The 26,372-nt window shown below is 40.6% G+C and overlaps 1 long non-coding RNA gene across 6 annotated transcripts in view; it reads left to right on the forward strand.

Annotated features, from left to right (window-relative positions):
• The first annotated feature begins 1,154 nt into the window (after positions 1–1,154).
• LOC123861513 (uncharacterized) overlaps positions 1,155–26,372 on the forward strand; it is a 55,832-nt gene continuing 30,614 nt past the window's right edge. For 3 of the 6 annotated variants that reach the window (XR_010405137.1, XR_006795045.3, XR_010405138.1), the window contains exons 1-4: positions 1,724–1,792; positions 1,885–2,032; positions 7,701–7,752; positions 21,428–21,509. This is a non-coding gene — a long non-coding RNA (uncharacterized LOC123861513). Of the gene's footprint in view, positions 1,613–1,723; positions 1,793–1,884; positions 2,033–7,700; positions 7,753–21,427; positions 21,510–23,738; positions 23,810–26,372 lie in introns of those variants that run through there. The other 3 variants (XR_010405136.1, XR_010405139.1, XR_006795046.3) reach the window with 3 other exon arrangements.

Raw genomic sequence — 26,372 nt, forward strand, 5'->3', positions numbered from 1 at the left:
TCATTTGTCAAAGAATAAAGACCAAGAGCACCTGGGGTATTTTTTTTTTTCCCTAAATCACACCGGAGTCTACTAATTTACCAGCCAAGGGAGATACACCACTGGAGACATTTGCAGAGCAAGACCCTAAAGGGGGAAAAGTTGGGGTTGTTTTGTTTTCTTTTGTTTTGTTTTAAGTGCTAGGAGGGAGGAGTGCCTGATGGTTATTCCAATCAAGTGCTGAAAACTAGCACTCTGGATAGGTAGTAGGTTTAAACAAGTCCCATTACTCATTGGTCAGAAGAGTCTTCAGTCAGTTCCTGAAAAGGGGGGTGGGGGGGCGGTGTTCCTTAAGGTTCAAGGTCCTTTATTAGCTTCACCTGGTTAGAACCAATTGGGATGAAACATAATTTTTGGTTTTAATATTTCCCAGGCAAGTTTTGTTGTAAACGAAAATTTGTCCCTGTAGCCCTTCCTTCAACTGCACATTAACCAACTCCATGCTGGGCACTGGGAATACAGTAGTCAAGAAAGCAGAGCTAGTCCCCGCACGCAGGGAAATTGCCAATTGGCAATATCTCATCATGAAAATGTTTATGTTATTTGACCTAAAAATTCCACTTCAGGAAACCCATGCTAAGGGGATAATAAATAAAATGGTCAAATATTTATACACAAAGATATCCATCGGAGTATTGCTTAGTCAAAAAATGGAAACAACCTAAACTTCCAACAATGTTGAAAAAATATAATATATTCTGAAGGTGACTATAATGGTTTAATGACATGGGAGAATGTGTATGATATAACATTAAGCAAGGTAAATAATATAAAATAACATAGATTGTGGTCTCGGTTATATTAAAAAGAATTTTTAAAGTACCTAGAAGAAATATACCTGAAATGCTAACATTATTGGTATATATATGTTGGGTTATAAAGGGTTTTTTTTTTCTTTATATTTTAGTTTGTTTTTACAAAATCATGTATTAATTTTAAAATCTGGAGTTTGGCAAACCCTCTGCCCCCTCTAAAAAAAATCAAAACAAAAACAAAGTAGGCAAACTGAAGAGTTCTCTACAAGTGGCTTAGCTCTGTGTTTACAGTCAAGATCCCATAACCTTGTGCCCTGTGTCTAAAGGCGGAATTTCCATGAGAATTAACTCATCTTTGTTCCTACTGACTCTATAGAAACTGTGTTCTCCGTGGTTTACCCAAGATGAGCAAACAAGAGTGACACGGATTTTTCTGAAGTGGACAACATCTCCCACTTCCCACCACTGATATTGTAGGACCAAGGAAAAGAAACCCTGCTTCTCCTTTCTACGGGACACGGTAGTTAAGGAAACTCCAAATACATTCTCATCTTGAACCTCATGGCAACCCAAAGTGAGAAGAAGCTGAGTGATGTCAGTCACACTGCTCAGAGTCACTGGTAATGACCGAAGGCTCAGGATTCCGACGCAGGCCTGGCGTTACAGGGGCGACCCTTGCACCCCCGCACCAACAGGACCCTCAGCCATGGCAGACATCCAAGGACACCCTCGCTGTATTTGAAGAGGACTGGCCAGTTATTCAGCGAACACTGGTCTTACTGGAAGCTCAGCTGTGTCCCTTTGAAGCCTACCAAAAGGTAACAGCTGTGCAGTGGGCCGATTTCACATATATTAATATAAACTCTCCCTCCCCCAGCTACCCCCACCCCCACCCCCCGCGCGCGCGTGCACACACACACACACACGCACGCACGCCCGGGACTCTTGTTCCTCTTTCACTTGTCTTCCCAGGGAACACAGGAGAATGGAAGATGTTGGTAAAACAGGCTATGCCGGCACTCAAATTTATTTATCCAAGAGCTCGGTGCCTCTACATATAAGTTACAGCAAATTGTTTTGTTGCCAACAGATACAATACCTAAACACAAGCTTTGATTTCCTCGGCTGTCCAATGGATTGAACAGCGCCTGCCCTTCCTATCCTTTCCGTGTCACAGGGCTGTTTAGGGATCGACTGAAACAAGGAGGGTGCGAGCCTACAGATGCCTCTTCGCGTAGGTAAGATGCTGTGAGGTGCAGCCCCCGAGGCCGGGCCTCGGGCCTCAGTGGACTCCCCCAGGAGCCGGGAGAGGCTAAGCCCGGCGCCCGCGCGGACCTGACGTGATTGTGCCGCCCGTGCCTGGCAGAAATTCCCGGGCGCCGGCGCTGCGGATCCAAGATCACAGCCCCGCCGCAGCCGTAAAAGCCGTAAAGATCGCCAGCCTGGGGGTGAAGTCCTCGGCGGGCGCGCGCAGCGGGGCGCGAACCACCCCACCAGCGCGCGCGGCCGGCGGCGGCGGCGGCGGCGCGGGCTTGGCCCCCACGCCCGGCCCGGCTCGGCTCGCAGCTCACGTAGCGAGAGCGTGAGTCAGCGCGCTCGGCCGCACCCCTGAGCCCGGGCAGGGTTCTCTAGAGCCGCGCCGGCCGCCGGCACGTCCCGCCGCCCCGCTCTGCAGGCCGAGCGGCCGAGCGGCTGTCCGCGTGGGCGGCCGAGGCGGCGCGAGGGGCGGGCGGTAGCAGTCGGGACAGCCACGCGGTGGTGGGGCTCGCCTTCCCTGCAAACCTTCCCCACCCCCGTCGCTGGCCCGCTCGGAAGGAGGGGCGGGGGGGGCGGGGAAGGGAAGGACGGGCGGGGCCAGGGACGGTGGTCCTGCGCCAGCGGGAACTCGACCTTCGCGTCCCCGTGTGCTTTCCTTTGAGCCGCACACTCTCCTGCTCACGTTTGGCGCGACTGGGCAGTTCCCCCGCTGGGGCTGTGGGGCCCAGTTGCGGGGGGGTCGTGCCCCGGGCAGACTGGGGGTGGAGGGGGTGGAGGGGTGGGGGTGACGAAATTAAGGGGGAAGTCCCTTATCAACCTAATCTCACAGGCAGCGGGGACTTAGTGGAGGCGGCCTGCATTTCCTCAAATCTGCACCTGTTTAGTTACAACCACCAACTTTATAAGAGGAAATTGCCTACGTGCCTGACGGCTGAAGGACAGAATTAGAAGTACTCTTGACTAAACGTGTGAACACAGCAGTGCCTCCCGTTCAGCCCTAGACCTACAGGGTTGCAAGACTGGGCCTCCCGAGGGCAGAAAAAATTCAAGTCCTCCTTTGCCCTTTGGTAAAATGCTCTTTCCCAAATTAGGGCGCGCTATAAAGCTTTCCTTTTTATGTTATCTGTGATGTGCCTTTGTCGCTCTTTGAAAGCCCGAGCCAGGGGTAGCCATGTTATGGGGAGGGGGCCGAAGAAGAATGCTCATGAAGGGAAAGAGATAGATGGGGAAGAGGAAATGTGAATTAGGAAAGGAGCATTGAACAAAGAGTAAAGTGATTCACAGATTATTAGTGAGCCCCTAATGGAGGTGAGGCATGCCTGGGCACTGGAATGTAAAATCAGTGGCTCCCCAGGGTCCCTACTCCCAAGAGTTTACAGTTGAGAGGGGACATCAACCAAGTAAAGTGAAACACAAGGGAGAATTAGTGCAATGGTTCAAACACCCGGACTCAGGGGCCAGGCCGTCCAAGTTCCCCAGCCAGCTCTGCAGCTTCCTGAGCCAACAGATTGCCCTCAACCGCCTTCATTTTCCTTGTTTGAAAAATGAGAATGGAAAACAATATTTTTTTAGGACTTTTCAAAGAACTAAATACATTAATACAAGCAAAGCACTTGGACAATGCCCTGCGGTCCCGAGGCACTCAATAAATACTGTTAAAAAAATGAATGAAGGAGACACAGGCAGGGCCCAGTACAGCAAGGCAGATTATTCACTGCTTAACTCCAGAAGGCACATACACATAGATGTGAATGCTGTACGATGTGGTAGTCCTGAGTATATCTATTTTAATATTGCTCATAATAGCAAAAAATGGAAATTGAAATGCATTTATTTATAAATAAAATGTACATTCATACAATAGAGTGATATTAGCACCACTAAAAGGAATAACTTACATCTATATCAAAATGGATAAATCTCAAAAATACATTGACTGAAAAACAGTTAAGTTGCAAAATGATGCACACAGCATGATGCCATTTATATAAAGCATGCACACACAAAAATCCATGTATTTTATATTTATTATGTCTTTTTTTTTAATGCTGGAAGAATACACACCAAACTTAAAGGTCTCTCTGGATGGAGGAAGAGGAATTAGGATTTGCTATGCGGGTCATTAGGGATTTAGCTTATTCCATATTATACAAATTGTTTCAAAGAATGGTGTACATATATATCATGAAGTTTTGTGGGGTTTTTTTAAGGTAACGATATACCAAATAAAATCAGAAGCAAATATATCAACACTGGCTAATTCTGGGTTGCAAGAACATGAGTGATCATTCCTTTTTCACTTGTACTTTTCTGTATATTCAAATTAAAAAATAAACACAACCTTGCAGTACAAGTGCTATCAGAGTTATGAAAGGCGTGGGCCTGGAGAGCCTGTCTTGGATGAAGCTAGCCTTGCATGCCCAGAACCTCTGGTCACAAAAGAGGAAAGATCTGGCTTTGCAAGACCCCTCTGTTCTGACTGTACCCTGGGGCGGGAATGGGTGCCTCTGGAATGCCAAGGCTGGCCCACGGACTGGGCCGAGGCTTCCCTGAGCATGGTATTGCGGGTGCCTACCCTGTATAGGTTCCTCCTTCAATCCTTAGGCTCCCTAAAAGATGGCATTCTAGTGCCTGCAGGGGGGACAGCTGGTGCTGGCAGAACCCCTGAGAGAGGGCGCCGTGCTCCACGAATACGCCACCTACAATACTGAAAACGCAGTGAGCTACTGAATGTCACACAGCAGGTGAATAGTAAATGTGGAAATGGAAAGCATATCCAACTCCCATCTGTGGATGCCTGCTCTTCTTCTCAGCCCCTGCTGAGGACACTTTTATGGGTAGTGCCCTCTCTGGAAGCAGCTCAGTGTAATGGTCAAGATTCCGGCTTTGCAGAACTCAAATCTAGACTATGATTTGGGGCAAGTTACTCAACTTCTCTGAGCCTGTTTTCTCCTTTGTGAAATGGGGATAATAACGGGGCTGGGGGTACAGACTGGGAACCCTCAGTCAGTTGTGACTAGGTGTGGATCAGAAAGAGAAGTCTTTTGATAACAGAGACTGTTTTAAAGAGATTTTTCTTATTCTATGGCTGTCCTTTACCCTAGTAAAGGGTTAAATGACTGGAGAAAAAGGATGAAAGCCTTTTGCCTCAGTCACGTGGGACTGAACTTGATATTGACATTCTAAGAGAGTTTTAGGCCTAGAAACAGTTGTTTCGAGAAAGCCCATTACCCCCCCCCCCTTAAAGAACCCATTGTTTTCGTTTCTTAATAGCCAGCATTATCCACTCAAAGCCCCCATCACCAAACAGGATGCTCGTACATTTAAAAAAATCACTTGGACACCAGTGCCTTCTGAAGGAAGCAGACGGAACTTGTGATTAAATGAAACACACGAAGAATTCCTTCTTTCTTCCTTGGTTGCTTTCTCTCCCTGGCACCCATAAACAAAAGCGTCTAAGGCATTTTTAATTCCCTCGTGCTGAAACTCCATGATTTAAACCTGATTCCCAGCTGCTCCTTTAGAACGGGTTGCACAAAATGTTGTTCAGTCCAACCAGCCCCCAGGGAGGGGTAAACACGTACCGCGGGATGGTGGGACGTGCAGAACGTCAGGGGAGCAGAACCAAGCAGAGTTAAGCATGTGCTGTGACTAATAAAGGAGACCTGGGGTGTGGCTGTCATGAGAAAAGTCACCTCCCCACAGGGCTCCAGTACCTAAGAAAGTTGGGGAAAACAACGAGTGATTCTCAGGCAATATTTACCCAGCCAGGGTGAATGTGGCTTTAGTTATCACATTCATGCTTTGCCAAGCTGCCCTCCTGTGTTTGTGCAGGAACGGGGTGCTGCCGCAGGAAGTCTAAATGATCTCTCTGGGGTAAGCCCCGTATCTAGGAAGCCAGCAGCCCAGCCCACAGCAAGGCAGAAAAGCCTCCGCCCTCCGCCCTGGCCTGAGCAGAGATGCCCAGGCATTTCCCCAGTCATCCCAGCCCCACACCCGTCCCTGTCTTGTTCCCAGGGTTGGGCTGGGTATGTAGGAAGCCTCTTGGCACAGAGCATCATCACTAGCATGAGTAACCCTTCTTCTACGTTTCGGGACAGCACTGGCCCCTTCACCGAATGCAGTTTGTATTATTTCTCAGAGTATTGGTGGTGGGGATAGCATTTTTAGTTTTTGTTTGCTTGTTTTGTTTTTTTGCTTTTTGGTGTGGTTGTGTTGTTGTTGTTATGGGTTTTTTGTTGTTGTTTTGTGTTGTTTTTTTGCTGGTACAGAAGTAACACACGTCGGTTGCAAAAAGAAACCTAAAAGCAATAGAAATATATGAAGAAGGAAATATCAACCACCCCTGTACTGGGTGGAAGAGTGTTCCCCTGCTCAAATTCATGTCTCTCTAGAACCTGTGAAAGTGACCTGTGAATGGAAATAGGGTCATTGCAGATGTAATTAAGAAGTCATCCTAGGGGCGCCTGAGTGGCTCAGTTGGTTAAACATCAGACTCTTGGTTTCAGCTCAGGTCATGATGTCAGGATCATGGGATCAAGCCCTGCATCAGGCTCCATGCTCAGGGCAAAGTCTGTTTGGAATTCAGTCTCTCCCTCTCCCTCTGCCCATCCCCACCGCCCCACCCCCAAAAATATAAATAAGTAAATCTTTTTTTAAAAAAAAGAAGAAGTCATATTAAACATAATATGACTGTGTTCTTGTAAGAATAAGGGATTTGGACACAACACACAGGGAGAAGGCCATGTGATGACAGATAGAGACTGAGGGACTGCACGCAAACCAAGGAACAACAAGGATGGCTGGCCACCGGCAGAAGCTAGGAAGAGACAAGGAAAAATCAAGAGCCGTAAAGGAGAACACAGTTCTGCTGACCTTGATTTCAGACTTTGGGCCTCCAGAACTATGAGACAATAAATTTCTGTTGTTCTAAGCCACCCAGTTTGTGGTACTCTGTTACGGCAGCCCTTGGAAACTGACACAACCCCAAAACCCACCACCCGCAGAGATAAACAATATTAATATTTTAATGTATGTCCTTTGATTCTTTCTATAGTTAAATGCATCTTATGAAATAGATGGCCAGTCTTTCTCTGGGAAAATTTCAGCAATCCCTCTCCTCATTGACTTCGGGCATCCATTGCTTTTTCAAATAAGCAGCTGAGAGAATACTGAGGAATATCCCCGGACTCCTCCCACTGTACCCCCAAAATCAGAGCCCAAGGCCCTAAAAAGTCCCTGACGTCACCTCCAAGTGACTCTACAAGTCATTCTGGGAAGGACTGTCCTAGCTGATCTGACTGGCAGACACAGCCAGCAGGGCCTATGCACCAATCACACTCTCTACCCCTGTGTTCCGGGGCAGTGAGAGCCTCGGCCATGGAACCCTCTTTGCCCCAACCCTCCCCCAGCTCCCAAGGGAGAAAACTGACTATAGACTAAATCCTTTACCTGGACAGATCACCAGCACCTCTGCTAAATACACTAGCCATGAGCCCAGTCACCCGTATTAGAGAGGCACCCAAGGCAAAGGTTTTGGCTCCTCCTCTCCTTTTCCTTACTCTAACCATCCTCCCAAAATCTAAGTAAATGTCAAGTCCTGAAAACCTTGTCTGTGTAACATTTCATAAATCCATCCTCTTTCTACAGCTACCTGGAGGCTCCAGATCAAGGTCAACATGGACAGTGATATATCATGTTGGTAAGTATGTACCCTTGATATGAGGTGATGAAAATGGCATAATTTACCTCTGTGATCTTCCTCCCCAAAACCAAATCCCATCTAAATGTTAGGAAAAACATCAGACATTCCCAAGTTGAGAGAGATTCTACAAAACACCCAAACAGTACTCCTCAAAACTGTCAAGGTCAGTGTGCCTGGGTGGCGCCATCAGTTAAGCATCTGACACTTGGTTTTGGCCCAGGCTGTGATCTCAGGGTGGTGAGACAGAGCCCTGAGGCAGTTTCCACACTCAGCACAGAGCCTGCTTGAGACTCTCTCTCTCTCCCCCTCTCCCTCTGCACCCCCTCCCACACCCACTCTCTCTAAAATAAATAAATTTAAGAAAAAAAAAAAACCCACCTGTCAAGGTCATCAAAAACAAGAAAAGGTTGAGAAACTGTACTAGCCAAAAGGAGTCTAAGTAGTAGTGATGATTAAATATAATGGGGTATCCTGGATAGATCCTGGCACAGACAGAAAAGGACATTATATAGACACTAATGAAATCTGGATCAAATATGGTCTTTAGTTAGTAATACTGGATCAATATTGGCTTATTAATTATAATAAATGTGCCACACGAATGAATATAAGATGTTAATAATAGGGGAAACTAGGTGGGGCAGTATATGGGAATTCTCTGTACTATCTCTGTAATTTTTCTGTAAGTCTAAAACCATGCTAAAAAATTAAATTTATTTTTTAAAAAAAAAGAACAAAGAAAAGGAAACTGTGTGCATAGGGCAAGGAGCTGGTTGTGGATGAGGGTAAGGGTCTGGATGAGGATGAGGGTCAGGATGACTAATCAGGAGTATTACATTCCCTCCTGGCCTGAAAAATCAAAACACCATTAACTCAACCCACTCCTTCCTCCCAAATACCAACAAGGGTGTCTAGAATTCAAAGAATTCATGACTCTTCCAACAAAAGATATTTCAGAAAAGTAAAAACAAACAACACACAGGGTATATACTACATTAATATTCACAATAATAGGATCCTAAATTTTTCTTACCACTTTATTTACCATGACCTATCCTGTATAAGTTCCATGTTTCTAGAACGGTAGTCCCCAAACTCAGCTGTGCATCAAAATCACCTGGCAGACTTTTATTAAACACAGATTTCTGAGTTCCATCCCTAGAGTTTTTTATTCATTAGGTCTGAAGTGGGGCCTGAGAATTTTCATTTCTAACTAGTTTCTGGGTGATGTTGATGCTGCTGGTCTGGGGACTAACAGTTGGAGAATGAATGGTCTAGAATTATCTTCCTTATCTACAGACTTTTTTTCCTTCTTATCTCTGTGTCTTTGCACATTTAGAGTCCTATCTGGAAGGCAGTCAACATATTTAGTACCAGGCATGCCAATAGATTCATAGGCTACAACAGTGGTTCCTAGCCTCATGGAATTTACATTCTAAGAGTCAGACAGGCAAACAATCAATCAATCAATCAATTAGAGAATTATAGTCTATGGAAAGTGCTCTGAAGGAAATAAACAGGGTTATATGACAACAACTAATTAAGAGTAGGAAGTATATGAACATTTCTTGGGTACCTGATCACCATCCGTTCTCCCCATTTCCCATGCTTACACTATCATGAGCTTTTCAGCAATGTTGGGTGGGTGGCCTGGACCCCATCCATAGCTCCAAAAGTGAACCCTACCTGGCTTAAACCAATTAGCACAGCAATCTTCCTGGCCTCAGTGGTGCGATGGAGGCTATGGTGCCCCGTTCAGATGTTCTTTTCTGGGCAGTACACGCATCCCCTGGATACTGTGGAGTATTGACTGCTAAGGCACACGGCTGTCCTCTTCTCCAGAGAATGGTCCTGGCTGATGGGAGCTGCCCAACCTGGGGGCAGCCCTCAGCCAATAACTGACTGATCTACAGGCACAAAAAGCTACATTGCCCCTGAGTTGTGGTTTATGCTCCCTCTGTGCATCAAGCCAAGGCTAGAATTAACCTGAGATTTCTTAATTCTTCAGTATGTTTGCCTTCCTTACCCTGTTCTACTCTCTCCCTCACAAATGTGTCTTCCTTCCTTCTCTCTTTTCTTTCCCTTTTTTCTTTCTTCCTTCTTTGCTTCCTTTCTTCTGTCCTTTCTTTCCTTTTATAGTCATCATACTGCACATTAGGTCTCCAGAACATGTTCACCTTACAACTGAAAGTTGGTATACTCTGACCAATGTCTCCCCACATCTCCCACCCCTCAGCCCCAGGTAACTATTGGACTCCCTGTTTCTCTGAGTCTGACTTACTTAGATTCCACATGTAAGTATCTGTCTGTCTTCCTGCAGCTGGTTTATTTCATTTAGTATAATGTCCTCCACAATCATCCATGTTGTCACAAATGGCAGAATGTCCTTTTTAAAAAAAATTTTAGGGACACCTGGGTGGCTCAGTTGGTTAAACATCTGCCTTCGGCTCAGGTCATGATCCCAGGGTCCTGGGATTGAATCCCACATCAGGCTCCCTGCTCCACGGGGAGCCTGCTTCTCCCTCTGCCTGCCACTCCCCCCTCCTTGTGCTCTGTCCCTCTCTCTCTAATAAATAAATCTTTAAAAAAAATGTAATGTAATTTTTAAAGATTTTATTTATTTTAAGTAATCTCTACACTCAACGTGGAGCTCAAACCCAGAACCCTGAGATCAAGAGTTGCACGCTCCACCAACTGAGCCAGCCAGGTGCTCCTGGGTGTCCTTTTTTTTTTTAAGACTGAATACTCCACATCTTCCTTATCCGTTCATCCATTGACAGATATGTAGATTGTCTCCATATGCTGACTACTTGAATAATGCTGCAATGATCATGGGAGTGCAGATATCTTTTCAAGATAGTAATTTCCTTCCCTCTGGATATATACCCAGAAGTAAGATTGCTGGATTATATGGTAGTTCTATTTTTAATTTTTTAGGAGCCTCCATACAGTTTTCCATAATGGCTGTATAAATTTCTTGCCAACAATGTATAAGTGTTCCTTTTTCTCCATGCTCACCAACACTTGTTATCTTTGGACTCTTTTATAGTAGGCATCCTAACAGGTGCAACATCTCTCATTGTGGTTTTGATTTGCATTTCGATGATTAGTGATGTTGAGGATCTCTTCATGAACCTATTGACCATTTGTATGTCTTTTGGAAAATGTTGATTCAGGTCCTTTGACCATTTTTTAAATCAGGTTATTTGGTTTTTTGCTGCTGAGTTGTTTGAATTCCTTACATATTTTGGATATTAACCCCTTATCAGATATATGATTTGCAAATATTTTCTCCCATTCTGTTAAGTTACCTTTTCATTTTGTTAATTGTCTCCTTTGCTGTGCAGAAACTTTTTAGTTTGATGTGGTCCCACTTGTTTATTTTTGCTTTTGTTGCCTGTACTTTTGGTGTCAAATCCAAAAAGAAAAAAGAAAAAATATCATTTGCAAGATCAATGCCAAGGGGTTTTCCCCCATGTTTTCCTCTAGGAGTTTTATACTTTCAGGTCTCACGTTAAAGTTTTTAATCCATTCTGAGTTCATTTTTCTGATGGTGGAGGGTCCAATTTCATTCTTTTGCAGGTATGTATTCAGTTTTCCCAACACAATTAATTGAAGAGACTATCCTTTCCCCATTGTATATTCTCGGCACCTTTGTTGAAGATTGGTTGACTGTATATGAGTGGGTTTATTTCTGGGGGCCTTGATTCTGTTCCATTAATCTATGTGTCTGTTTTATGCCAGTACCACGCTGTTCTGATTAGTGTAACTTCTAATATAATTTGAAATCAAGAACTATGATGTCTCCAGCTTTGTTTTTCCTGCCCAAGATTACTTTAGCTATTTGGATTTCTTTATGGTTTCATATAAATTTTATTATTGTTTTTCCTATTTCTGTGAAAAAGGTCATTAGAATTTTGGTAGGAATTACACCAAATCTGTAGACTATTTTGGGTAGTATGGATATTTTAACAATATTGATACTTCCAACCCATGAAAATGGGACAAGTTCCCATTGCTTGTGTCTTTTTTTATTTCTTTCAACAATGTTTTATAGTTTTCAGTGTACAGATCTTTCACTTTCTTGGTTAAACTTATTCCTAAGTATGTTATTCTTTTTGATGCTATTATAAACAGGATTGTCTTCTTGTCTTTTTCAGATAGCTCATTGTTGCTATATAGAAATGCAACTGATTTTTGTATGTTTTTATATCCTACAACTTTACTGAATTTGTTTACTAGGTTTAAGAGTTTTTGATGGACTCTCTAGGGTTTTCTATATACAAGATCATGTCATCTTCAGTGACAATTTTACTTCTTCCTTTCTGATTGGATACTTTTTATTTCCTTTTTTCTTTTCTTATCAGCTGTGAGTAGGACTTCCAGTACTATTTTAAATAGGAGTGGCAAGAGTGGGCATCCTTCTCTTGTTCCTGATTTTAGAGGAAAAGCTTCAGCTTTTGACTGTTGCATATGATGTTAGCTGTGGCTCGCCATATATGGCCTTTATTATGTTTAGGTACATTACCTTATACCTAATTTGTAAGAGTTTTTTTTTTTTTTTTTCATGAAAGGATGTTGAACTTTGTCAAATGCTTTTCCTCCATCTATTGAGATGATCATATGATTTTTATCCTTCTTTATGTTAATATCACATTTAATGATTTGCATTTGTTGAACCATCCTTGAATCCCAGAGATAAATCCTACTTTATCATGGTGTACGATCCTTTTAATGCACTGTTGATTTGGTTTGCTAGTATTCTGATGAGGATTTTTATATCTATCCTCATCAGGGATATTGGCCTGTAGTTTTCTTGTAGTGTCCTTGTTTATCTTTGGTATCAGAATAAGGCTGGCCTTGTGAAATGTTTGGAAATATTCCCTTCTCTCCAATTTTTTGGAAATATTTGAGAAAGACTGGTATTAATTTTTCTTTAAATGTTTGGCAGAATTCAACAGTAAAGCCATGTGGCCTTGAGTTTTTCTTTGTTGGGAGATTTTTTTTTATTACTGATTCAATCTCCTTATTCATTATTGCTCTGTTCAGATTTTCTGTTTCTTCATGATTCAGTCTTGGTAAGTTGTATATTTCTAGGAATGTAGCCATTTCCTCTAAGTTATCTTCTGAGTTTGTTGGTGTATAATGCTTACAGTAATCTCTAGCAATCCCTTGGATTTCTGTGACAAAAGTTGTATTGTCTCCTCTTTCTTTTCTGATTTTATTTGAGTCTTCGCTTTTCTTTTCTTGGTTAGTCTAGCTAAAGATTTGTCAACTTTCTCTTTTCAAGAAAAACAACCCTTAGTTTTGTTCTTTTCTACTGATTTTCTTTTTATTGTTACAGTCTCTATTTCATTTTGTTTCTACTCTGATCTTTGTTATTTCTGTTGCTAACTTTAGGCTGTTTGTTCTTCTTTTTTTTCCTAGTTCCCTGAGGTTATTTAAGGTCTTTCTTTTCTTCTTAATTTGTTGTTTATCGCTATAAACTTACCTCTTAGAACTGCTTTTTCTGCATCCTTCAAGTTTCGGTATGTTGTGTTTTCATTTTCCTTTGTTTCAAGATATTTTCAGTTTCTCTTTTGATTGCTTCTTTGATTCATTGGCTGTTCAGGAGTGTGCTCTTTAATTTCCACGTATTTGTGAATTTTCTGAGTTTTCTCTTGCTATTGCTTTCTAGTTTCTTATGTGGGGTCAGAAAAGATACTTGACACCTTTCAGGTATTTCTTGAAGAACACTTACACATGCATCTGAATACCTACCTCAGACTCCGCTTTTGGAAAAATGGCCTAAGACAAATGAGCACAAGATCCATATCAGGACTATCAGAGCCAATGTATATTTATCTCAATACCCAGATGTTAGGTGAATTGTTGACAGCCATTGGAAAGAAGAGAAGAATCAAACCAACACTAAGGGAGTAGGGTGAAAAACAGAAGACAGATCTTGGTCATTTAGTTTAAACTATGGCTATGATGTATTCTTAGGTCAGATCTATGACTGGTTATTTAGTTATGTGAGACAATAAATTCCTTTGTATAATATAAGCCAATTAAGCTGGAATTTGTTACTTGCAAGAAAAATCATCCTGGCTGATATATTGGGGTCATCAAAGAAGGTGACTCAGAAACGACATCTAGACTGAGATTTAAAGCATGAGAAAGAGCCAACCATGCAAAGAGGCAGGAAAAGGAAAGGAGAAAATAACCAATGCAGAGGCCGTTCAGTGTGAATTTAGCAACTGGAGCAACATAGAGGTCAATGTGAGCAAGGTGGAAAGAAGTAGGACACAAGATTGGGAAGAAGAGCAGAGACCTCATAATTGTGGCTTATGCAAGAAAGGTGAGTAGAATTCTAGTCGGCAAACCCATACTCAAAGAAAAGACCGTGTCTTAGCATCAAAAGATTAATGAATAATTCTATGTTTAGAGAGTTTAGGTGAAAATTTTATGTTTAAAATACATATGTATCATTTTTTATGATTCCCCATTTTAAAATTTTTGAATTAAGCAACTACCCATTGCAGATCTCATCAGATCAGAGCGTTGTCACCCTATCCTCTCGTATGGATGTACTATAATCTATTAGCCTTATCGACTGTTGCCAGTGTTTCACTTAATTAATAGTTCTGCAGTGAATGACCTTGTATACACACCTTTGCGCAGTTATTGGAGTAAACCTGTTATTTTATAAACATAGAATTTCTCAGTCACAGGAAAGCCACATTCCCACTTTAAATTTCCCAATTTAAACTTAAATTGCCAAGTTGTACCTAAAAGTACCAATTTATACTCCATTTACAGCAAACCTTACTGGACATTTTATCAATTAAAAAATACATTTTCCGGGGCACCTGGGTGGCTCAGTCAGTTAAGCATCTGCCTTTGGCTCAGGTCATGACCCCAGAGTCCTGGGATCCAGTGGCAACTTTGGGCTCCTTGCTCAATGGGGAGCCTGCTTCTCCCTCTCCCTCTGCCCTGCCTCTGCTCATACTCTCTCTCTCTAATAAATGGATAAAAGCTTAAAAATAAATAAATAAATAATACATTTTCTAATCAAATAGGCCAAAAAAATGCTTTCATTTACGTTTGTTTAATTATTGAAGTGTATTTTTATTTGTCTGCTGGCCGTTTGTACTTCTTCTATTATAAATGCCCAATTCATGTCTCTTTAAACTTCTGTAGAGTTCTTTATCTTTCTGTAGACTTGTAAAAGTTCTTTGGCTATTATGAATATTGATCCTTTATTTGTCATGTGTGACTGAAATATTTTTCCCATTGTCATTGGCATTTGACTTTGCTTATGGTGTGTTTTAGATTTTTATGTAGTGAAAATCACTCTTATAAAAATGCTGCTAGGTTATTTTTTCATGCTTGGAAAAGACTTTACGCAGGCACACCTCGGAGATAATGCAGGTTCAATTCCAGACCACTGTAATAAAGCAAATATCACCACAAAGCAAGTCAAATGAATGTTTTGGTTTTCCAGTAAATGTAAAAGTTACGTTTACACTATACTGTAGTCTATTAAGTGTGTACTAGCATTATGTATTAAAAAAAACAATGTGCATACCTAATTTAAAACAAAAAATAAATTAAAAAATACTTTCTTGCTAAAAAATGCTAACCGTCATCTGAGCTTTCAGTGAGTTGTAATCTTTTTGCTGGTAAAAGGTCTTGTCTCGATGTTGATGGTCGCTGACTGCTCAGGTAGTGGTTGCTGAAGGGTGGGGTGGCTGTGGCAATTTCTTAAAATAATACAACAATGAAGCTTGACACATTGATTGACCCTTCCTTTCACCAATGATTTCTCTATTACATGCAATGCTGTTTGCTCACATTTTACTCAAGTAGAACTTCATTCAAAATTAGAGTCCTCTCAAACCCTGCCACTGGTTTATCAACTAAATTTACGGGATATTCTAAATCCTTTGTTGTCATTTCAACAATCTTCACAGCATCTTCACCAAGAGTAGATTCTACCTCAAGAAACTACTTTCTTTGCTCATCCATAAGAAACAACTCCTCGTTTGTTAAAGTTGTACCACAAGATTACAGCAATTCATCACATCCTTAGGCTCCACTTCGAATTCTAGTCCTCTTGCTATTTCCACCACATCTGCAGTTACTTCCTCCACTGAAGTCTTGAGCCCTTCAAAGTTATCCCTGAGGGTTAGAGTCAACTCTTCCAAATTCCTGTTAATGTTGCTATTTTAACCTTCCCATGAATCACAAATGGCATCTAGAATGGTAAATCGCTTCCAGAAGGTTTTCGACTTACTTTGCTCAGATCCTTCAGACGAATCACTACCTTTGGTAGCTGTAGCCTAAAGAAATGTATTTCTTAAATAATAAGACTTGAAAATCAAAATGATTGCTTGATCCATAGGCTGCATAGTGGATGTTGTGTTAGCAGGCACAAAAACAACATTAATCTCATTGTACATTTCCATCAGAGCTCTTGGGTGACCAAGTGCCTTGTCAATGAGCAGTAACATTTGGAAAGGAATCTTTTTTTCCAGCAGTAGGTCTCAACAGTAGGCTTAAAATGTTCAATAAACCATATTGTAAACAGATGTGCCATCAACCAAGCTTTGTTGTTATTTATAGAGCGTGGGCGAAATAGATTTAACAAAACTTTTCAGAATGGTCAATGAGCACTGGCTTCAACTTAATGTCACCAACGGCATTAACCTCTACTAAGAGAGTCAGCCTGTCCTTTAAAGCTTTAAATCTAGGCATTGACTTCTCCTCTTTAGCTATGAAAGTTCTAGATGGCATCTTCTTCCAATAAAAACCTCTTTCATCTACACTGAAAATCTGTTGTTTAGGGTAGCCACCTTCATTAATTAGCTACATCTTCTGGATAACTTCCCGCTTTACCTTGGACTTTTATGTTATGGAGATGGCTTCTCTCCTTAAACCTCACAAACCAACCTCTGCTAGCTTCCAATTTTTCTTTTGCAGCATATTCACCTCTCACAGCCTCCAAAGAGTTGAAGATTTGGCCGAAGGTAATGTGACTGGTTTAGTCTTCTATCCAGACCACTCAAACTTTCTCTACATCGGCAATAAGATGTTTCATTTTCTTATCATTTGTGTGTTCCCTACCAAAGCATTTTTAATTTCCTTCAGGAACATTTCCTTTGTATTCACAACTTGGTTAACTGGCACAAGAGGCCTACCTTTCAGCCTGTGTTGGCTTTTGACATGCCTTCCTCACTAAGCTTAGTCATTTCTAGCTTTCGATTTAATGTGAGACACATTTGACTCTCTCTTTCACTTAAACACTTAGGGGCCATTGTAGGGTTATTAGGTGGACTAATTTCAGTATCATTGTGTCTCAGGGAATAGGGAGGCCTGAGAAGAGGGAGAGAGATGGGGGAACGGCTGGTCAGTGGAGTAGTCAGAACACACTCACATTTATCAATTAAGTTTGCCATCACACATGGCATGATCCATGGTACTCCAAAATAATTACAGAAGTAACATCAAAGATCACTGATCACAGATTACTATCACAAATATAATAATAATGAAGAAGTTGAAATATTATGAGAAAAACCAAAACGTGACACAGAGATATGAAGTGAGCAAATGCTGTTGGAAAAATGGTGCTGGTACAGTTGCTCAAAGCAGGGTTGCCACAAACCTTCAATTTTTAAAAAACCCAGTATTTACAAAACACAATACAGTGAAGTGCAATAAAACAAGGCTGCCTGTATTTAAAATTAGAAAGCCTCTCACCTGTGTTTTCTCTAATACATTTATGGTTTAAGTCTTTACATTTAAATCCTTTTGGAATTAATTTTGTGTGAGGAGTGAGGTAAGGATTCAGTTTAATTTATTTTCCTGAAGCCTTGCCAGTTGTCCCACTATAATTTATTGAGTAATCTGTATTTTCCCTACCAATTTGAAATGAGGTTATTATCAAATATTATTTTTACGTTTGGGTATATTTCTATGCTCACTATTCAATTTCATCAGTGTATCTATTCCTATATCAGTACTAACCTGTTTTCATTACTGCAACAAAAATGTTTGCCTTATACCTGCCTTTTCTTGGCTATTCTCATTGCCAAGTTTTAACAGTTATTTATTTGTTTTATCCCCCTAGTGAACTTAAGTTCCTTTAGAGCAGGAACTGTTGCTTAAGCATTTTTATAGCCTTGACAACTTGGCTGAGTATTTATTTTTCTTAGTAGCTTTCCATCTTGCTCCCCCAACCCCACAGTGCCTTGCACAAAGTAATCACTCAGCAAACATTTATTAAATTTTAAGTGTTAATGGGTGCCTGGGTGGCTCAGTCGGTTGAGCATCTGCCTTCAGCTCAGGTCATGATCTCAAGGTCCTGGGATCGAGCCCTACGTCGGGCTCCCTGCTCAGTGGAGAATCTGCTTCTCCCTCTCCCTCTGACCACCGCCCCCCCACTCATGCTCACGGCATTTTCTCTCTCTCAAATAAATAAAATCTTTAAAAATAAAATAAATTTTAAGTGTTAAAGTAGGAAGAGCAAGATGTCCTAAGATAAGAGACAGAAATCAAAAGAGTGAATTTGTGAGAGCTGAAACAGATAGCCCCAGCGGTAGTGATGTAAGACAAGTGGGATGATAAGCAGCCCCAGCCGGGGTGACAGTCTGCTCACAAAAGCACCAGTGTTCTTGGTGTCAGTGAACCAGCTCTGGTGCCTGATCAAGTGCTCTGGTCAACAGGTCTCGATGACTGAAGGAATGACTGCCTTTGTCATCCAATTCTGTAATGGATGAAGAACGACTACCCGTTGCCTCCTGCATTTCCTGAAGAATGGCTGTCACTGTAAAGGACTGTGACTTGGCATGCGCGTACCTCATCACCCAGAGGAGCTCTCTCCCTCTCAAAGTAGCCCCCTACGTGTTGATGAATCACCTGTGCTAGGAAGCTGTATATTTCTTCCAGTGATTCTGCCATAGACTACAAGTTTTTATTGGCATTGCCCTCAGAACCTAGGGATAATCCACATGTAAGGGGATTTGGGGTAAAGCTGCCAGCTGAGAGTTAAACTCCCAAAACTAACACAGAATCATCATTTTCCAGAATCTGCATCCTTCTTAAATTGTTAAAATTTCAGATTTCCAGTCACATGAAGAGTCTGGTTCGGGAGGTCATGGTGGGCTTGAATATGTATGTCTAATAAGCGCCCTCGGTGATTATCAGTTTGGGAGCCACTAACATAATGGATTAGATTAATCTAGATAGAAATGGGTTGTATAAGAGACTGAGGAAACACAGGAGTCCAATTAAATTAATTAGGGTGTATCCTTAAAACAAGAATGTAACTAAAGAAAACCAACCTAATTATTTACACTGAGATCTATTTTAAAAAAACGAAACAAAAAACCTCTGCTGACAGAAGAGTATGTGTCAGACTCAAGCCTAAAATAGAAATCAGAATGTGTCAGTATTATTAAAATGAAAGAATGAATGCACAGACCAGCCAAAGCAAATTTTCAGCTCTCCTTCGATTAGAGACTCTGTAAAGTTCTGGCCATGGCAGTTGCTAGAATGAAGTATGCAACTAACCAGGATGACACCTTTAAAATATGAAAATCATCTGAATGTAGATGTTTCAACATGGATTACCTTTGAAGAGTCCTATTAGTTCGAAGTCACAGTATGTAGCGCTGATGATAGCTAAGTGTGTGACTTTGGGCAAGCTGCTTACCTCTGGGCCTGTTCCCTGCCTCTGAAATAGTGCTAGTTTGTTTCTGAGTCCCAGTGATCTGTAAGTTCTCCTACAGGCCTCGAATTCTTTGGTTCTCTGACATAACCATCTCTTACCAGATGCACACACATGGATCCCGGCTGCTGACACGGGCCCAAAATCTTGCGACCTCACTTCTTTTAGTCCTTCCCTAAGACAAGGCCTGTGACAACCTGGAGATTCAGACACAGTGACAAACTGCTGCTGAACACTCAAACTCCTCTACAGATCACTGTCTGACCTCTGAAGGGGTTTCCGGTCTGTGTTCCAGGAATATGCCTTGGTCTCACATCGTTCCTTCCTTTCCAATAGGTATTGTCCCTTAACTGCTGGTTGAAGGTGAATGTGATTTTCTATCCTCTTCCCAGGGCCTCTGCTCATCGACAGTTATCTAAGCAAAGACATTTGTTTGTCATTAAGAGTCTCTAAAACAATGTTACTATACAAATATATCACAAAGGTATGAAAGAGAGAGAATTATATCTTTTATTTTATTTTGTAAAGATTTTATGTTTAAGTAATCCCTATACCCAATGTGGCACTTGAACCTACAACCCCAAGATCAAGAGTCACCTGCTCTACCAACTGAGCCAGCCAGGTGCCCCAAGAATTATGTCCGTTAAAAAAAGTAGATAGAAATTGGGGCACCTGGGTGACTCAGTCAGTTAAGCACCCAACTTTTGCTCTCAGCTCAGGTCTTGATCTCAGGGTCGTGAGTTCAAGTCCTACACTGGGCTACATATTGGGCATGGAGCCTACTGAAGTAAATAAGTAAACAAACAAACAAACAAATAGATAGAAATAAAGATAGAGATAGGAAGAGTGATAGAGATGGAGAGATCTTTCTATGTTAGGGATATCAACCTAATGCTCCCAATATCCAGAAAACTCTGAGAAACTGAAGAATAAATGACTAAAAATCACATAAAGATATCAACCATTTACCCAAAAGGACAAAAAACAGCCATAAACATTTAGAAATTGTTCAACTTCAAAATAATAAGAGAAATACAAATTAAAACAATGCTGCAATAGCTTTTTGTTCTTACCAGGTTGTCAAAACTTAAAAGCCTTGACGAAACATTCTGCTGGCAAGACACTGGGGAAATTGTCGCTCTCATAGATTACTAGTGGAAATGCAAAATGGCGCACACTTATAGAAGGGAATTTGGCAATACCTAACTAAACTACACGTATGTTTACCTTTTGACCCAGCAATCCCCCATTTATGATTTTACCCTGAAACTGTACCTCTACCATAATGAACAGATATAACAGCAAAAATAAGCAGTTGAATAAGGTGTAGCGCATCCATTCAATGGAGTCCTGTATAGCTATAAAAAGGAATAAGGAATATCTCTATGAAATGATAGGAGTGATATACAGAATATAGATTTAGGTTTAAAAAAAGTGAAGTACAAAGAGTATAGGTGGTATGTTACCTTTCGTGTAAGAAAATAAAGGTGAAATAAGAATATGTATATTCACTACATATTTTCGCAAAAAGAAACACAGCAAGAACAAATGAGAAATTAATGAGTTTGGTTATCCAGAGGGTAAAAACAGGGTATAAAGGGATAAAAGAGCACTACACATTCTTGGAATATCTTTTTCAGGTATCATTTTGGCTCTTGGAAGTATATTACTGTTTTATTTACTCAAAAACATAAAATTAAAGCAACAAGAATGGAGGTGGATGAAAAATCTAAAATGGGATACAAACAGAAACAGAAGAGTCTTACTATATTTTAAACAAATAACCTAAGCACACTGAAGAAAAATAAATTAAGCCAAATAACTTGAACACAATGCTTTGCTTATATAACCTTGATCTAAAGGCTAAAACAGCTACCAAAACTGAACTCCACTTTAGTATACACATTTTTCTCAGTGGTATGGGTGCATAATTCTGAAATTATTTTCTGTCTGTTGTAGGATGGAGTAAATGAATAAATATTTTGAGAATGTGGGGAACCAGGTTTCTTGCTTTCGGAGAAGACATACAAATATGGAGGAGGTAGGCTTTAAAGAATCCTGTGTTGTTGGATTGAAATTGGATTCAGTATGAATTTATAGTTTTTAGTGCATATATAAATATAGAAATAAATATGCTTATTTGTGTATATATGAATGGGTACAGTATGAATTTATAGTTTTATATATACACACACACACACACACACACAGAAATAGATGTGTGTGTCTGTTTCTTAGGTCTGTCTGCTGAAAGGGCCGGTAGCATCCAAATCTGGGTTTCTAGAAACCATTCCCCACTAAAAGGAACCAGGGCTCCCTGGAGAAACAAGTGATTCCAGGGCTCAGACAGAAAAAGTACAAGATGAGTCTCCACTATCTTGTGTCAGAAAGTAAACAAGTGCTCAAAAAATGATGAGACATGTCAAAGGAACACAAGAACCAGCTTAAAAGGTGCATCCACTAGGTACATCTGAGAGAGTTTGAGCATCAAAATTAATAATTATAGTAATGAACAATAACACACTGAACAAAAATAAGAACCCGTTAGTCCATACTTATAATTAATGACACCAGTAAGTGCTCCCTAACCACAACATGCCAACTCATAAATGTAGAAAAAATGATGGAGTTAGAAAATCAGCGTTTTGCAGCTATATAGTATTAATTGATTCAGAGAAGGTCATTAATGAATGATAAAGCTAGTAGATAAAAGTTTGATGAGAAATGGTTTATTTACAAAATCTCAAAACATCTCACTACAAATTATTAATTAAAAAGAGGAAAGTAGAAAATTTGCAGGAAAGAAATCTGGCAGACACCACCTTAACCAAGTGATCAAAATTAACATCATCAATAATGGGTCAAACTGACACAGAATGCCTCCTCATAGAATGCACTGCGAAGGACACAGTAGCACTTAGGTAGGATTCCTGCCAAAAAGGCATAACCTAAATCTAATCATGAGGGAACATTAGACAAATCCATATTGAGAAGTATTCTGGAAAATATATGACCTGTACACTTCAAAAAAAAAAAAAAAAATGTCAATGACATGAAAGGCAGAGAAAGCCCAGGAATCCAGACTATGCAAACTAAATTCCAGACTATGCAAGCTAAAAAGCCAGGTAAGTAAACGTAATACTTAATCCCATATTGGATTGTAGGCCAGAAAAGCAAAATTGTTAAAAGGGACACAATTGGTGAAATGGGAATAAGATCTGCAGATTAGACAACAGCATTATATCAATTGCAAAACTTCCTGATCTGATATTTGAACTGTGGTTGTGTAAACGAATATCCTTATTCTTAGGGAATATACACTTGAAGTGTTTAGGAGTAAAGAAGTATGATGTATGCAACACACTCTTAAATAGTTCAGAGAATGATAGAATATTAACAATTGGTGGATCTGGGTGAAGGGAATAATAATGGTTTTTTTTAATCTATTCTTGTAACTATTCTATAAGCTTGAAATTATTTCCAAATGGAAAGAAGGAAGGGAAGCGAAGGGAATAGGTAGGGGCTGGGGGAGAAAAGAGGAGGGAAGGGAAGTGAGCGGAAGGGAAGAAAGCAAGCAAACAAGCAAGCAAGCAAGCTTCAACTGTACTTCAATTAAAAAAAGAAGAATTCTAGTCTCCTATCTCAAAGCCCTCTGGCCTCTGCCTATGAGGTCACCAGTTGGCCCACTAATGTGTGATCGCTCCCAGAGGGAAGAGCGAGTGTCAAACGTTCAACTCACAGCCATGACCCCAAACTATTCATGACGGTTTTGTTACAAAAAAGATAGCAGGAAAAATAATTTTCAAGAAATACAACCCCAAGAACCTTCTGCATGTGTGGCCAGACTTGTTTTCTAGCTAGAAATCTCAGGAGGCTTACATGAAGTTCCCCACAGAGCACAGACTTCAGGTTATGGAATCAGAACTAGGCTCAAATGCCGGCTTTGTGACTTAATAGCTACTTAATTTTCTGAGCCTCAGTTTCCCTTCTATCAAATGGAAATAACCGCGCCTGCCTATATCATACAACTGTGAAAAAGATTAAATAGAATAATAAATACAAATATAATGACCTGTGTATAGCACCTAAGTTTTACTAAATTATGTTCAATATATCCTTTTCCCCCTTTTCCTTTCCCATAAATGACAAGAGTGTACCTGATAGTATAAATATCTTTAGGATTATGACCAATATTCAAACATGAAAGGTAATTTTTTTTTAATTTTCAAGTTAATCAGTGGTAAATAGATTCATTAATATCTATCAACAGGTAAACTACCCAGAGCTGCAGGCTCAAATCAGAAGAAAGAATTGGATAATGATCTAATTGGAAACTGGAAGGTCAGCTGTGAAAACAGCCCCGTGTGTAGGGCACAGACAAGGAGTCCCTTGTTATCACTGTGGCTCTTAAACAAGGTGCTCAGCATCTCCTTTGGTGCCCAGACAGGCATTCAGACCTTATAACTGTATCCCAGCCAAAACTTTTGGCCAAAAGCAACACCAAGTTGCTCGAGATGATAAAAGCTATCTGTCTACTCTGGAGGTTTAGAATTAAACATAGAGATGATGAAATAAACCAAACCATGCTACTAATAGTTCGTTCATGCATTTAGGAATGATCTGTATACATTTTATATTTGAAGTATTTGAAGTGTTTAAGAGATTTTAGGGAAATTTGATAGATTTGGCCTTTGATTCTAGTTTGAAATGTATAACTCAGTCATTTATTTTAGACTTAGATTTTCAGTTGAAAGATAAAGAGAATTATGCAAAGTTTGTAAGCAAAACTGGAATTTATAGGATTAGCTTGAGATGGACCATGTTCATTAACTTAATTAGCTTTTTTAGAGCTGGGAAGCCTTTGGTGGGCAGGTTGGGCAGTAGAAGTGCTTTAAATAATCAGATACACTCAATTTATAAATGCAGTTTAAAATGTTCAAGGGAATTTTAAAAATTGAGATGTTAATAGCACAGACTGTTTTAAGGAATTTGGTCTGTTCAGCTACTCAAGCAAATTATAATCAAATACCTCCCTGGATTGATTACATTTATTTTTAAAATAAGAATTATAATTTGAACTTGAAGGCTTAAGGAAAACTAGTTTTATTTTTCCTTTTTAACTTTTCTAAATTGAATATTAATTCTAGAATCTTGAGGTTTAAATTGCATTTTATATCCACAAAAACATATTGCACAGAAACTAAGTAACTCAACTGGACAGTGCCAATTTTAGGATGATGACCACTTAGATCTCTACTATATTTTGTTTCCTAGGAGAGCTACATTCAGAAAATGGAATTTACTCAATTTTGAATTAAATATTTTTAAACTATTTTAACCCTCAGGAAATGGGAGAAAGGAAATAGGAGGAAAAAATCCATAATAGGATTATAATGCTAATAACTAAAACTTATTTTGTCCCTAATATGTACCCCGCACAGCTCTAAGCTCTCCACATCTACTACTATTCACTTAACTTAAAACCCCATGAACTCTTAGAAGTAGAACAGCAGAGAAGAATAAAAATGCTGTGTTGGGCAGCCCAATCTAGGAAAGAAAAAAAACAAATGAACAAAGAAACAAAGGAAGAAAGAAGGAAGGAAGGAAGGAAGGAAGGAAGAAAAAGGGGCGCCTGGGTGGCTCAGCCATTAAGCGTCTGCCTTCAGCTCAGGTCATGATCCCAGGGTCCTGGGATCGAGCCCCACATCGGGCTCCCTGATCAGTAGGAGGCCTGCTTCTCCCTCTCCCACTCCCCCTGCTTCTGTTCCCTCTCTCGCTGCGTCTCTCTCTGTCAAATAAATAAATAAAATCTTTTAGGAAGGAAGAAGTAAAGAGGGAAAGAGGGAAAGAAAGGAAGGAAGGAAGAAAGGGAACTTCAACTAAAATTCAATTTAAAAAGAAAAAAATTTCCACTTCTAGTCTCCTATGTTGAAGCCCTTGAGCCTCTGTCTATGAGGTAACCAGCTGGCCCACTAATGCGTGATCCCTCCCAGAGGGGAAGATTGAGTGTCAAATGTTAAAAAATTCTACAAAGAGGGGTGCCTGGGAGGCTTAGTCAGTTAATTGTCCCACTCTTGACTTCCACTCAGGTCATGATCTCGAGGTTGTGGAATCCAGCCCCACGTCGGGCTCCATGCTGGGCATGGAGCCTGCTTAAGATTCTCTCTCTCCCTCTCCCTCAGCCCCTCCCCACCCCAACTCACACATACTCTAAAAATTTCTAGAAAAAAACTCTTATGTCAACATTCCAAAGTAGCTCGGTTACAATATGCAGCACCCTGTGACACCATCTATTCACATATTCACTCACTCTCGCAACTAACATTAAGCTCTGTGTGTCAGGCTAGAGAGTGGGGAATAGCTTGTAGGGAATCAGGCCTGGAGACCAGTTAGGAGGCTGAGGTGACAATCCAGGAGGAACTGATGGAGCTTGCCTAAGGGTGGTGGCAATGGAGATGTTGATGAAAGAATAGACTGAAGAGTTCTTTAGAAGTTGGAATCGATATGACTTATTGGAAACAAGGACATTGGGGAAAAGGTGGTATCTTTGCTTGGGTCCTCAAAAAGCAAGGCCTGACACTCTGGAAAACAGTATGGGGGTTCCTCAAAAAGTTGAAAATAGAGCTATCTTACAACCCAGCAATTGCCTACTGGATATTTACCCCAAAGATATAAATGTAGTGATCTGAAGGGGTACGTGCACCCCAGTGTTTATTGCAGCAATGTCCACAATAGCCAAACTATGGAAAGAGCCAAGATGTCCATCGACAGATGAATGGATAAAGAAGATGTGGTATATATATACCACATATACAACGGAATATTATGCAGCCATCAAAAAAAAAAAAAGAAATCTTGCCATTTGCAACAACATGAATGGAACTAGAGGGTATTATGCTAAGCG

Source organism: Mirounga angustirostris, unplaced genomic scaffold, assembly GCF_029215605.1.
Source record: "Mirounga angustirostris isolate CCGP_5_RB_7025 unplaced genomic scaffold, mMirAng1.0.hap1 SCAF_9, whole genome shotgun sequence".
NCBI lineage: Eukaryota > Metazoa > Chordata > Mammalia > Carnivora > Phocidae > Mirounga > Mirounga angustirostris.